The sequence below is a fragment of the Tamandua tetradactyla genome, chromosome 3 (assembly GCF_023851605.1).
Source record: "Tamandua tetradactyla isolate mTamTet1 chromosome 3, mTamTet1.pri, whole genome shotgun sequence".
NCBI classification, from domain to species: Eukaryota; Metazoa; Chordata; class Mammalia; order Pilosa; family Myrmecophagidae; genus Tamandua; species Tamandua tetradactyla.
The window spans coordinates 40,685,878-40,698,667 of record NC_135329.1 but is presented as its reverse complement, the minus strand read 5'-3'; the positions used below and the strand labels follow the sequence as shown (position 1 = coordinate 40,698,667).

Here is a 12,790-nt window from a genome sequence, read left to right as displayed (position 1 = left end):
GCAGCACTGTTCTGTTCATGTGGCCCCAAATTGGAAACTACCAAATGCCCACCCACAGTAGAAAGGGTACATAACACTGCAATAATTCCAAAATGGAGTGCTATGCAGCAGTGAGTGTAAACAATTTACAAATAGATACAGCAGTTTGGATGAATTACGCTCACATGATGTTGAATGAAATTAGCCAGATGCAAGAAACCTACTGCATGATTCCATTTTATATAAAGTAGAAAACCAGGCAAAGCTGATCTATTCTTTGTTGTTGTTGTTGTTTTGCTTTTTTAATTTATAATATAACATATATACAAAACAAAGAAAAAGCAATAGTTTTCAAAGCACTCTTCAACAAATAATTACAGGACAGATCCTAGAGTTTGTCATATACTATCCTCTGAGATTTTGCCTTCTAGCTACTGTAAAATATAGGAGGCTAGAAGATATAAATATTTCTTTATCATGACAATCGACTTTGTTTTTCTTTTTTATAAAAAATAATATATATACAAAAAAGCAATAAATATCAAAGCAGAGCACCAATATAGTTGTAGGACATATTTCAGAGTTTGGCATGGGTTACAGTTCCACAATTTTAGGTTTTTACTTCTAGCTGCTCTAAGAAATTAGAGACCAAAAGATATCAGTTTAATGATTCAGCAGTCATATTCATTTGTTAAATCGTATCTTCTCTGTATAACTCCACCATCATCTTTGATGTTTTTATCATTCTCTTTAGGGGTGTTTGGACTATGGCCATTCTAACTTTTTCGTGTTGGAAGGGTCTGTCACCAATATGGGGTAGGGAGATGGAACTATCTGATATTCTGGAGAGGCTAGGTTAGGTTTCAGGACTTATCTGGTCTGGGGACCCATCTGGAGGTTGTAGGTTTCTGGAAAGTTACTCTAGTGCATGGAACCCTTGTGGAATCTTATAAATTGTCCTAGGTGTTCTTTAGGATTGGCTGGAATGATCCTCGTTAGGGTTTGGCAGGTTATGATAGGTAGCAAGGTCTAATTGAAGCTTGCATAACAGCAACCTCCAGAGTAGCCTCTCAACGTTATTTGAACCCTCTCTGCCACTGATACTTTATTTGTTACACTTCTTTTTCCCCTTTTGATCAAGATGTAATTGTTGATCCCACAGTGCCAGGTGATCTATTTTAAAATCAAGATAGTAGCTACCCTTGAGTTAAGGGGTGGTGGTGGTAGCTAGTGACTAGAAAGCAACACATTTCTCTCTGCACATTATGCTTCAGTAAACTGAGAAACAAACAAAAACACCACCCTGTCCGTACTATCCTGCTTAAAGCCTGGTAAAGTTATAGATGTCGCTCAGATAATTACCAGTTTGATGAGTGGTAAAGGAAATATATACCATATCTATGTGATTAAATGTTGGGGGTTTAAAGTCATTCTTTAAAGCATTCATCATTTCTGTTGAGTCCATTTAAAGTTATAATTGATTATCTAATGATAGAGCCAGTCCTGAGCAGCATAATTAGCATTACTTTGATAAAAATGAGATGTGTGTATTTCATGGGCTAACAGAGGACTTTTCAGTAAGTTTGTGGTCCAATCCCAACCTCCCCACTTCCTAACTGTGATCTTGGGCAAGTTACTTAACCGGATGGTGTCTGTTTCACTTCTGAAATTGGGGTCATTGTGAATAGTGCATGAGTAAAGTGCCCATGTAAGTAAATAAGCACATGTAAAAGTTTTATCATAAAGCATGCACCAAACTTAAAAAAAAAAAATTACTGCTATTTGGACTGTTTTTAATTTATTCAAAGATGTACTTAGTTGTGAGATTGTGTGTGTGTGTGTATTTTCTTTTTAATAGACTTTAATGTTTTGAACAGTTTTAGGTTTACAGAAAATTTGCCCGGGTGTTCCTGTATACCCGACACTCACTCTCTCCCCCCAATTACTCCTATTATTAACATTTTGTATTAGTGTGGTACATTTGTGATAGCTGGTGAACCAGTATCCTGGTTACATTATTGTTAACTAAAGCCCATAGTTTGCATTAGGGTTCACTTTTGGCCTTAGACAGTTCTATGTGTCAGCAAAGGTATAATGTCATGTGAAAGTCCTGGGCTGTCCAGAGGTCAGAGATGCAAAGCAGAGACAGAGACACGACACTGGCAGCAAGGGAAGGAAGATTTATTAGCAGAGGAACAGCATGGAAAGCTGACTCAAGAAATCAACTCTAGCCTGCCTGGATTTGAGTAGGGGTTTTAAAGGGGGTTGGGGGTACAGTTAGGCAGGTTTCTCACTGGGGGGTCTTTGGGCGTTTGGTGGCCTTCCATTGGCGAAAACACTGCCTTAGTTCTGCAAGATTGTAACTGCGGGAGGGGGAACTTTGGGGCAAGGGAGTCTTATCCGGAGAATACTGCCTGGTCATAACTGCCGGGGGGTGGATGTTTATGCACAGGGGGTTATCATCAGGTGGGGGCCGGAGAGCCTCAGATGTTGATTCTTTGTGGCAGTATCTTCATCCTTGTTTCTCCAGTTCAGTTCTCACATATTCCGGTCCTTCTTATATGTAAAGAAAGAAAAATTAGGGAAGTTGGGAAGAGGGGAGGAGGTAGAGGATGGTGTTAGAGCAGACGCTTCGGAGTCAGATCTGGCTACTTCCTGCTGTTAGGGGACGTCAGATGGGGTGGTCTCCTTTACCTCTTCCCCAGGGAAGTGGCGATTTGGTTCTATTTGGTTATACTGTTCATTGGAGTTAATTGAGATGTGGATACCTGTAATCTCAGAGGAGGAGAACATGATTAATTTGGGTTTGGGTTATAGATTTAATAGTTTTCCACAGAAATTGGGTAAAGATTCTGAAAGCATGTGGTCCTAGAGATACAAAAAGGAGTATTAATAAAAAGGAGTTAGGAGTGCCAGGAGGATAGGCGTGTTGATATGAGGTATGAGGTAGGTGAAGGAATTGGAAGGGATATTTTTGCTTGGTTGGAACTCCAGAGGGAAAGGGGAGTAGGGATGGTGGAGTATGTTGATGTTGAAGGAGAGAGACAGAACCAGTAGTTATAAACAAGTGAGGAATTTATTCTTTTGTTAGAAGTTTTTGATTTAGGTTGAGTGTAGATTTGAGGTGTTGGGAGGGTAAGAGTTGCCAGACCGGCGTGGCAGCATAACCCAAAGGGGAGGGATGAAATAGGAAATGGATAAAGAGGAGGATGATAGGAGAGCAGTGCTTAAGAAAATAGGTTTATGATGCATACTGAGAGAATGAAGGTATAGAATTGAATTTCTTCAGGGGTGGAGTTCTGTAGGTTACTCTGTAACCAGGTTTCCCAGATAAAATGGAGGAAGTTGGTGATTTACTGAGCCACAGTGTGTTCTTGAGGCTGTTATTTTATTTCTGTAAGCAGAACTGAGAAGGTTTGGCTTAACAGAAAATTTTTTAATTTTTATAACTTTTTAAAACATTTTTATGCAACTTAAACTTTATTTTTAGCGCTTCATTTTTATAAAGTTAAAGAACAAATGTACAACTGTTTGGAATAAAACTTTTCTTTTAGGGTTTGACTTTGAGAAAGCAAAATGTTAAAAGCCATTAGATTTGAAATAATATTTGTTTCCTCACTTAATTAAAGCTGAGGACATCCTGTTTTTGTTTGTTTTTAACCGGAACATAATAAAGTAAGCATAAAGTATAAGAAGTTATTTTGATAAAACATAGACTTTTTGCTTTTTATCCTGATTAATTAAAATAAAAACTTTTATAGCTTTTTACTAAAAGCAGACAATCTAAGAAAATTTTGTTACTTTAACAGAGAGAAAACTAAATTTTAGTCTTGCATCAGTATATTGTCTGATACTAAAGCTTTAAAAATTTTTATAGAAAGGCTTATCAAATTTTTTCCCAACTTTGACCATAATTTCCTTTTCCACAAACGTTCTGCAACCACTCAGGTTTTGTCTAGTTTCCTCATTTTGTAACAGCCATTCATTTTATTTTAGGACAAAACTACTCTCTTTTTCTTTTTAGTAAAAACACAGCCTTTATACTCTTCATATTTCAGTTATTAAAATGATTTTGGAAGCTGCCTTTAAACAAGTATCTCACCACATAAAATTATCATCAAAATTAAACTTTTCAGAATAATGTCAGATACTTAAAATGCTTTAGTTAATGCATACTTGAAACATTAATATATAATTTTAAATTACAGCACATAAAGATATTATATTTGTTTCCTAAAAAAATGTACTTTTTCAAAGTTTCATGATCATTATATAATTTTTTTAAAAGCTTGACTATAAGGCAAGTCATTTCATTTTTAACTTTTTTATTAAATGAATTTAATTACACAAGATGCTATTGAAATTTGAAGACCCATTCTTAGGCTTTTAAATACCATTTTGGAATAAAGGTGGCTAATTGCCAATGTCCTATGTGACTGGTCTCCTGTACTTAACACAAGGAGGTGGCTAGGCTCCCAAGGATATTTCTTGGAGCTTAAACATCTTTACCAATTACACTTTATCAATTGGGAGAAGAGCCGATTCTCCAAGAAGGAATGTGCAGCCTAAACAACCTCTGATCATATAGTTACCAGGGTCACTTGCAGGGACCTTGAAGATTCTTGCCTTATTAACCCTTCAATCAGCCTTAGAATCTGAAATTTTATCATATACTTTGTTAACATTTTGGGGGTCACTATCAAATATATTTTATATATTTTTTGCCACATGTGATAATTAGAAGAAATAATTTAGTTTAAATTATAGTAATAATTAATATAGGGTGAATTATAGCATTCCAATATTTTTGTGCAGTTACAGAGTACAATAAGAAATCATACCAATGATGATTAGTATCAGTAACTATAATATGAGAAGCTTTTAACACATTTTTAATTATACCTACAAGAAATGATAAGGAAACATAAACACTAGGTAAAGGTAAGGATTTGGGTATCTAAGTGCAAGAAACATTTTCCACATGGTTAGGGGATAAATAAGATACTTTACCCTGCTAGTAAAACATCTCTAAATGCTGCAGATATTTAGAGAAGGGGACAGTTAATTTCATCATAGCCAATTCAGTTACGTTATTATTTACAATACATACATGCTGTGCATAGAGAACTAAAAAATTAGCTTGTAGAAATAGAGTAAGAGCATAGAGATTAGAGGAATGTTGTGGCATGCATGGTTCCATTTCTTCGTGTTAATCCAGCACAATTTAAACCTTGGTTTGTTTTTATGCAGTCTCACAAGATATAAATAACATTATATTTATAACTTGGTTATATTAGCATTAATTTCTTAATTTACTTAAACGGAGTAATCAAACAGTTTTACAAATTGTATGTAAAATTTAATTTATTTTGATGGAGATTTGTATGGGCGCTGAGAAGCGGTCTGGGGGAGAGGCGGGATCGGAGGTTTTTAAGGAGAACAGCAGGACTATGGTTGGCTGTAAATTTGGTTGTTGTGGAGTTATGATCGGAGGGTGTGTGACTGTGGGTCATTTAATTAGTATATTTTTACCAAGTAGGGAAAGAACAGGGCAGGAGGATATTATTTAAAAGTGATGAGTAAAGATGTGCTGGTTTAAAATGCTGGTCAGGGAAGGGCTAGTATTGGGCGTGAAATGTATTCCATTTGCTTTAACAATGGAGATGGAGGAAGGAGAGACAGACAGGGTCAGAAGATTTGGGGAATACGGAGTAGGAGGCTCCAGTGTCTGAGAGAAAAGAGATGGGTTTACCTGCTCTCACCATTGTTACCCTGGGTGTCGCTGCAGTGATGGGAAGTGCTGGGGCTTCTGAACCCGAGCCTTATCAGTTGTCCGTGGCAAGTTCGAGAAAGTCAGAGACAGCAAACCACTGCTCCGGGTCTGCGGCTGGGATGTGCGTCTGGGGAGGTTGTCTTTTCCTTGGGTTAGAGACCGAAGGACAACTCACCTTTCAGTGCCCACTCTGTTTGCACAGAGGGCAGGGACCCAGTAGAGGTTGGGGATTAGTGTCCTTTGCCCCACCTAAAAGAAGGCCTCAGGAAGGCTCTGGCATTGTTAGCTGGTCTTCCCTGCTGCTGACCCTTTTATAGGTCTGTGAGTAACATTAAGAATTTAGCTTGATTTCTTTTCTCCCATGCCTGCTCCCCTTTTTTTTCTCCTCCCGTTTACATTCTCCCTCTCTGTTGTTAAACATCCAGAAAGCTGCCTTAACTAGGTCTCACTGTGGAGTTTGGGGCTGTCCTCTAGTTTTTGCAGTTTCTTTTTTAATATCAGGGACTGAGATATCAAGTGAGTAGGAAGATATAGACTGCCAGCCTCTGTGTTGGGATCTAGATTAGTATATTTGAGTATTGCCTTTGTAAGGCGACTTATGAAGGCTGCTCGGTTTTCATTAGGTCCTTGGGTCATTTCCTCAATTTTATTATAGTTAACCACCTCCAGGCCTTTTTCATATCTTCTGGTCCTGCTACTTCCCTAAGGCGTAGGATGGGTTGAGAACAAATTTGGGTTTTTGAACAGGTGTGTGGTTGTGAGATTAGGAGGGTAGGCATGGAGGGGTCTGTGAAAGAGGGAGAGGAGGACAGTGGAGCAGAGAGCGAGGAAAAGACTGGTGCAGAGGGCAGGAAGGCTTTTCATTGAGAAGAATTTGAAAAGTAGTAGAAGATTGTCAGAGAGAAGGGTGACTTCGTTGAGCCTGAAAAGCTTGGACATACGGTGTCTCAGACCATTTGCTGTAGCATTTAAGAACATTGTTGAGGTTTAAAAGGACCCCATAATCAAGTGTTCCATGTTCAGGCCATTTGCTGTGAATTTTAGCTGATATTGTAGCCAGACAGCAATGGAGAGAAAAATTGATTTTTTTTTTTTTGGTGGGGGGGGTGCGCATTAATTGCCTTTGCTAGTTCAAGAGGTTTTATATTTTTAGTAGACATCTGAGAGAAGTGCCTGTAGGTGGATGTGACTGTTCTGAACCCATTTTGAGGAGGGTGAGCATCAAACTGTGAGCATCAAACTCAGGTGCCCTGAGTTAACCGGGGCCGAGGTGCAAAAGCTAGAGTTTCCCAGAGGATTGACACTCATCCGAGAAATTGGCTGTGACTGTTGTTGTGTGCAAGGTTAATCAATGACAGGGTTGAGATGTCCTAAGTCCAGCAGTTCCATGGCAGTATCTCCGGTGAGGAGGGGGGACCATCCCTGAGATCAAGGATCAGGGGATAGGGCAGACCTCTCTCCCCAGTGCTTGAAACCAAATGTGCCACTACATGAAAAGGAATTTGCAAGTAGGACAGAGATGAGGGCGAGCCGGGTCAAGGAGGGAGAGAGTGAGAATAGATTTGAGAATAGCTCTCTGCACAGGATGGGTGGAAAGGGGGACCCAGTCCCCTGGCATGGAGGGTTGGGGGAGAGGGAGGAACTGCTTCCCTGAGTTTCGGCACCAGAAATGACAGTCCCGGCTGGGCCAAGGTTGGAGACACAATTTAGAGACAGGGACATGACATCATCAGCAGGGGTTCAGATTTATTAGCAGAGGACCGCATGGAGAGTTGACTCAAGAAATCAACTCCAGCCTGCCTAGATTCGAGTAAGGGTTTTAAAAGGGGTTGGGGGTAGAGTTAGGCAGATTTCTCGCACATGGGTCTTTGGGCGTTTGGCTGCCTTCTATTAGTGAAAACACTGCCTTAGTTCTGCAAGATTGTAACTGCGGGAGGGGGAATTTTGAGGCAAGGGAGTCTTATCCTAAGAATGCTGCAAGGTCGTAACTGCCAGAGGGTGAATGTTTATGCACAGGGGTTTATCAGCAGGTGGGGGCCAGAGAGCCTGGAGATGTTGATTCTTTGTGGCAGTGTCTTCGTGCTTGCTTGTTTCTCCAGTTCAGCTCTCACATCATGTATCTACCTTTACGGTGTCATACAGAACAGTTTCAATGCTGCAAACGTGCCCCGTGCCCTGCCTATTACTCATCACTCCCCACTTACCCCCAAACCCCTGACAGCCACTGATCCTTTCACTGTCTCTGTAGTTTTGCTTTTTCTAGAATGTCATATAGCTGGCATCATACAATGTGTAGCCTTTTCAGATTGGCTTCTTTCAGTTAGCAGTATGGTCCCTCCATGCCTTTTCATGCTTGATAGCACATTTCTTTCTTTTCTCCTTTTTTTTTTCAGTTAACTTTTTATTGTAATCACATATATACAACTAAAAATTACCCATTTTAGCCACCTTCAAATGTGCAAATCTGTTATTTATTACATTCAAAATACTATGCTACCATCTCCAATATCCATTGCTCTTAACTTCTGCATCACCTCAAGCAGAAACTCTATACCCATTAAGCAATAGCTCTCCCTTCCCTCTCCCCCACACCCTTCCCCCGATAACCTATAATCTACTATCTATATGAAATCTGTTTCTTCTAGGCATTTCGTATGCATTAAGTCATGCAGTATTTGTCTTTGTGACTGGGTTATTTCATTCAAAATAATGTTTTCAAGGTTCATCCATGTTGTCACATGCATCAGCACTTCATTCCTTTTTATGAAATGACAGTCCCTTGTGTGTACATGCCACATTGCTCGTTTTTTTTTATCACTGAATTCCATTGTACAGAGGTACCACTGTTGGTTTATTCCTTCACTTAGTAAGAAACATCTTGGTTGCATATTAATTTTAAATAAAGTCTTTTGAGGAGAGAAACAGACATTAAGTGCAGAAGAATTATTTTTATCTGTGAATTGTGGTAATGACAATATAACATTTCATTTTACTAGTTTTCTGGGCTGCTCAGGGAAGTAAAGTCAGACTTTTGGATCATGAATTCACGATACAACCCCTCTTGGAAAGCCTTAAACTTAAAAGGCACATGTCAATTAAGGGTTTAAAAATTAGTATTAACTGTTCCTATTTTTATAATGAAGATTATTTTGTTTTTATTCATCAGAAATTTTTTAATATAAACTTGTGTTAATGTATGCATATTAAGAAAAATGTAAATAACACAGAAGGGCAGAAAGGTATAAAAAAACTAAGTAAAATTCACTGATAATCCCACCATGCAGAGTTCCCACCATGATAATCCCACCTTTATTTTTTTTGTATAGGGTTTTAGTGGGTTTTTTTTCCTTCTGGATAAATTAAAATACATGAATATACCCCAGCCCCCCATCCTCTCTCTTTATTATTCTACAGGTTGTTTTGCAAAATCATGGCCTTCTTTCCATACCAGTAAAGAATTATTTAGCCGCATCATAATTTTTAATGGTGTTGTAAAGTAACATTGCTAAGTGTCCCTTGATTTAATCAATGTATTCCATATTGTTGAGCATTTAGGTTATTTCTTGTTTTCCCCCCTGCTGTTATGAACAGTGCTCCAGGGAACATGATATGTTGTACATACTTTTTACACACTTTTCTGATTATATTCTTAGCTAAAAGTGGAAGTGCTGAGTTAGAGTATGCCTATTTTATATTTAGATATAAATTGCCAGAATATCCCCCCAGAAGATAGTACTTATTTATACTCCGACCAAAAGTATGAGACGATCCTGTTTCCAAAATTTCTTTAGATATCAGTCTTTTTAATTGCTGCCAATCTAAGTTAAACATTCTTTTTGTTTTTATTTCTTTGAATTCTAGCAATATTACACTATTTTTTTCATGTTTGACATTTACATTTGTTCTGTGAATTTCTTTGCTTGTCCTTGACTTGCCCTTTTCCTTTTCCTAATGGGAGTTGGTCTTTTTTTTATTGTTTATAAGAACTTGTAAAATAGTCTTTGTCACATTTTTTACCATGCATTCTTTTAATTTGGATTATATTTTAAAAGTTTTCAGAGAATTTGCTTTATTTTTTTAATCATTTTTGCTTTTATGATTAATAGTTACAATGTTCAGAATGCCCTTTCCCACACAGTGATTACAAAACTGTTCATATATATTTTCTTTTTGTACTTTTATGACTTTGTTTTTGTTTGAGAAAACATCATTTAATCCATTTGAAAATTATTTTTACATAAGATGGAACTAGGGCTTAGCCTACTGTCTTTATATTATTGAAATTATTCAGTCTTTTCCTAGGGATTTGACATGCCACCCTGCTTTAGTTTGCTAAGATCACGCCCACTATTGGTTATGTCACATCTCCATGAAAACAGCCTAATCAAAAGGTCCCACCCTGCAGTATTGAATCAGGATTATGTAACATGAATTCCTCCACAAGATTGGAGCGGGTGCATAATAGTTTCAAACCAGAACACACCCAATATTAATTTTCCATGTATTTTTATTTATTTGTATAATTTGTGTTGTTTCATTTGTATGTTTTGCATTGGTACCACATTTTACTCGTGGAACTTTTTAATATTTCATTATTTAGTCCTCTTGTTCTCTTTCAAGCCTCTCTGGTCTGTTCTATGTTTATACTGTCAGATGAATTTCTAAATTATTTTAGGTTAGTGAAATACTAGTGTATTTTTTTTATTGGACTAAATCTTTCGATGATTCAGGAAGCGAAGATGTAACATCTTTGTATCTAGGTTTTTGTATCCAGAAACATGGCAGAAAAAAGCTCTTTTTCATTCAAAGCTTCTTTTACGTCTCTCTGAGTTAATAATTTCAGTTACATAGACGCTGAGAGTGTATAAAAACACCTATATAGAAATAGAATCCATGGTCACTTACTTGCTTTCTTGATCTCCAGACCTCTGATGCTTTGTTAACTGTTTGTGTTCCCATGGTGACATGAAAATTCACTTGGTGCTTTGGTTCAGCTTCGGTGCACTTGTTACCAAGTGTAGAGGAGTTTGCACAAGGGAACTGAGCTATAGTAAAGCTGTGGGAGCAGTGGTCCAGCATCTTCTGAGTCTGGATTCCACCTAGTGCTGCCATTAGACGTCCAAAGTGAGTGATGAGCTCAAGACTCTGCCTATGCCACAGCTGGAGATTAACCATCACTCTCTTTGCATCTTGTTATTGTGGCCAGTTGAGCGTTGATTACTTTTGTGACTTCTACTTAGAGCTTTCATAATCAGGTAGTGTAATTACAAACAAGGAAAAATACTAAAGCATTAGCCCATTATAATTTGGTTTTAATCCTTTATTAATCCTCAAGTTGGATGAACACAGGTTCTTTTGGTCTGTGAGTTTCTTCTCATTCCATGTCGTTTCCCCTTTAATCTAGAGGTACTGTGCTTTTTTTCTTTTGCTTTTAGGTTCTTGCACCTTACCTCTTCCTGTATGTTTACCATACTTTGGCATGCTGTGGAGTATGTAGTTACCACCTACCAGACCTGCATTTTGTATACTTTTTTGTTCATTTTTTAATTTTGATTTTATCTTATTTTATTTTGAATATTTTAAAATTTATATGTGTGTTGGAGACAAACTAAGCACTTGGTCTGTTGGTGAAAAGCAGCCCGAGGTGTAGTGTGCTGAGAGAGAGGCAGTTCAGAGCATCCTTAAAGACTGACATAAGTGTGAATGATGGTGCATGCAGGAATCTGCTTCAGAGAAGTGTGCCCCACAGACCTCAGCTGAGCTGGTCTTTCAGTCTTTCCCTATTCTTGCTATATTAATTTGCTTCCTACCCTGCACGGCCCCCCTCGCTTTTTTTTTTTTTCAGTCTAAACTTAGTAAAAGCTAATTTACCTGGAGTTTTTAATATTTAAAACTGTTTACCAGAAGTTCAAATTAGAGTATTTCTTTTGGGTATTATGTACAGATAAATTAATTGTCACTAGTGCTAGAAAAGAGCATGGGTATGTTTGATCTAACCATGGTAGACAGTTCAAAATGTTTATGAATGTCTTTTAGGGCAAAAAAGTTACCTTTTTAAAATTCTGTTTGTCTGTGCAATTTAAAGTACTCTCTTAACTTACTGATGTCCATTGTTGTTTTCTTTGTCAGAGTTGTATGTGTACATTTTTATGAATCATGAAATTAGAATTTTCCTTTTTTTAATTTAATAATTTGTCATGTCCTTCTTATAAGGTTTTGTAAATTTAGATCCTGTAAAATAAATTCCTCCTTTTCAGAATTTAGTGGTGTCCTTTTCTGCCCTGGTGTGCACCAGCCCCCCATATTACCTTGCTTGATCTTAAAGCAGCCCCAGCTTTCTTTTGCACCTTCCATTCCTAACTATTGAGTTTCCTTATTCTGCCAATGCAAGAAAGTTTCCCTATTCTGGAAAGAAATGTGTTGCGATGTAGAACTGCTCAGGAAAATCTTTGCCACTTGGATTTGGCCAGAGTAAAAGTGGAGATTAGAGAGAGAAGGGTATGCAGGAAACACATCGGTGTGAGGTGGACTGAACTATCCCAGTCCTGACTAGTTGGACGGCAGGTCTCTCTGTGATCTGTTGAGAGGTGGCAGGTCTCTCTCTCCATGCTCGATTGAGAGTTCTGCAGCTGCATCAAGTTGATGCCTGTCATCTTCAAGTTTCATAATCAGTTTTACCTACGACTAATGGAATTAGTTTTAATGCAAATTTAAAATAATTTTAAGGCAAGTACACTTTGGTATGTGTCCAAGTGCTACTAGGGTAAAAAAATTAAAAAACAAGATAGGAAATTTATCTCTTTGTTAACTTACCTCTTCTAGGAGATTTTTCCTCCTAGGGCTTAGGTGTGAAAGCTTGGTATAGCAGGACTAGACAAGCACTTTTATTTTTACTCAATATATCAAGGTAAATAAATGATAGGATAGGGAGCAAAAATGAGGAAGAACCAGGTGTACAACAAGCAAGTATCAAACTGCCTTTTGGCATATGTCCTCTCATGCACAGAGGCTGGTGTTTATCTTTAAGAATTAAGCCCC

At 37.8% G+C, this 12,790-nt stretch overlaps 1 protein-coding gene across 5 annotated transcripts in view; it reads left to right on the top strand.

The window, feature by feature from the left end:
* The window catches only part of CLN8 (CLN8 transmembrane ER and ERGIC protein), a 53,877-nt gene that overhangs the window by 17,618 nt on the left and 23,469 nt on the right, over positions 1 to 12,790 (top strand). The gene's annotated exons all lie outside the window — the stretch shown is intronic.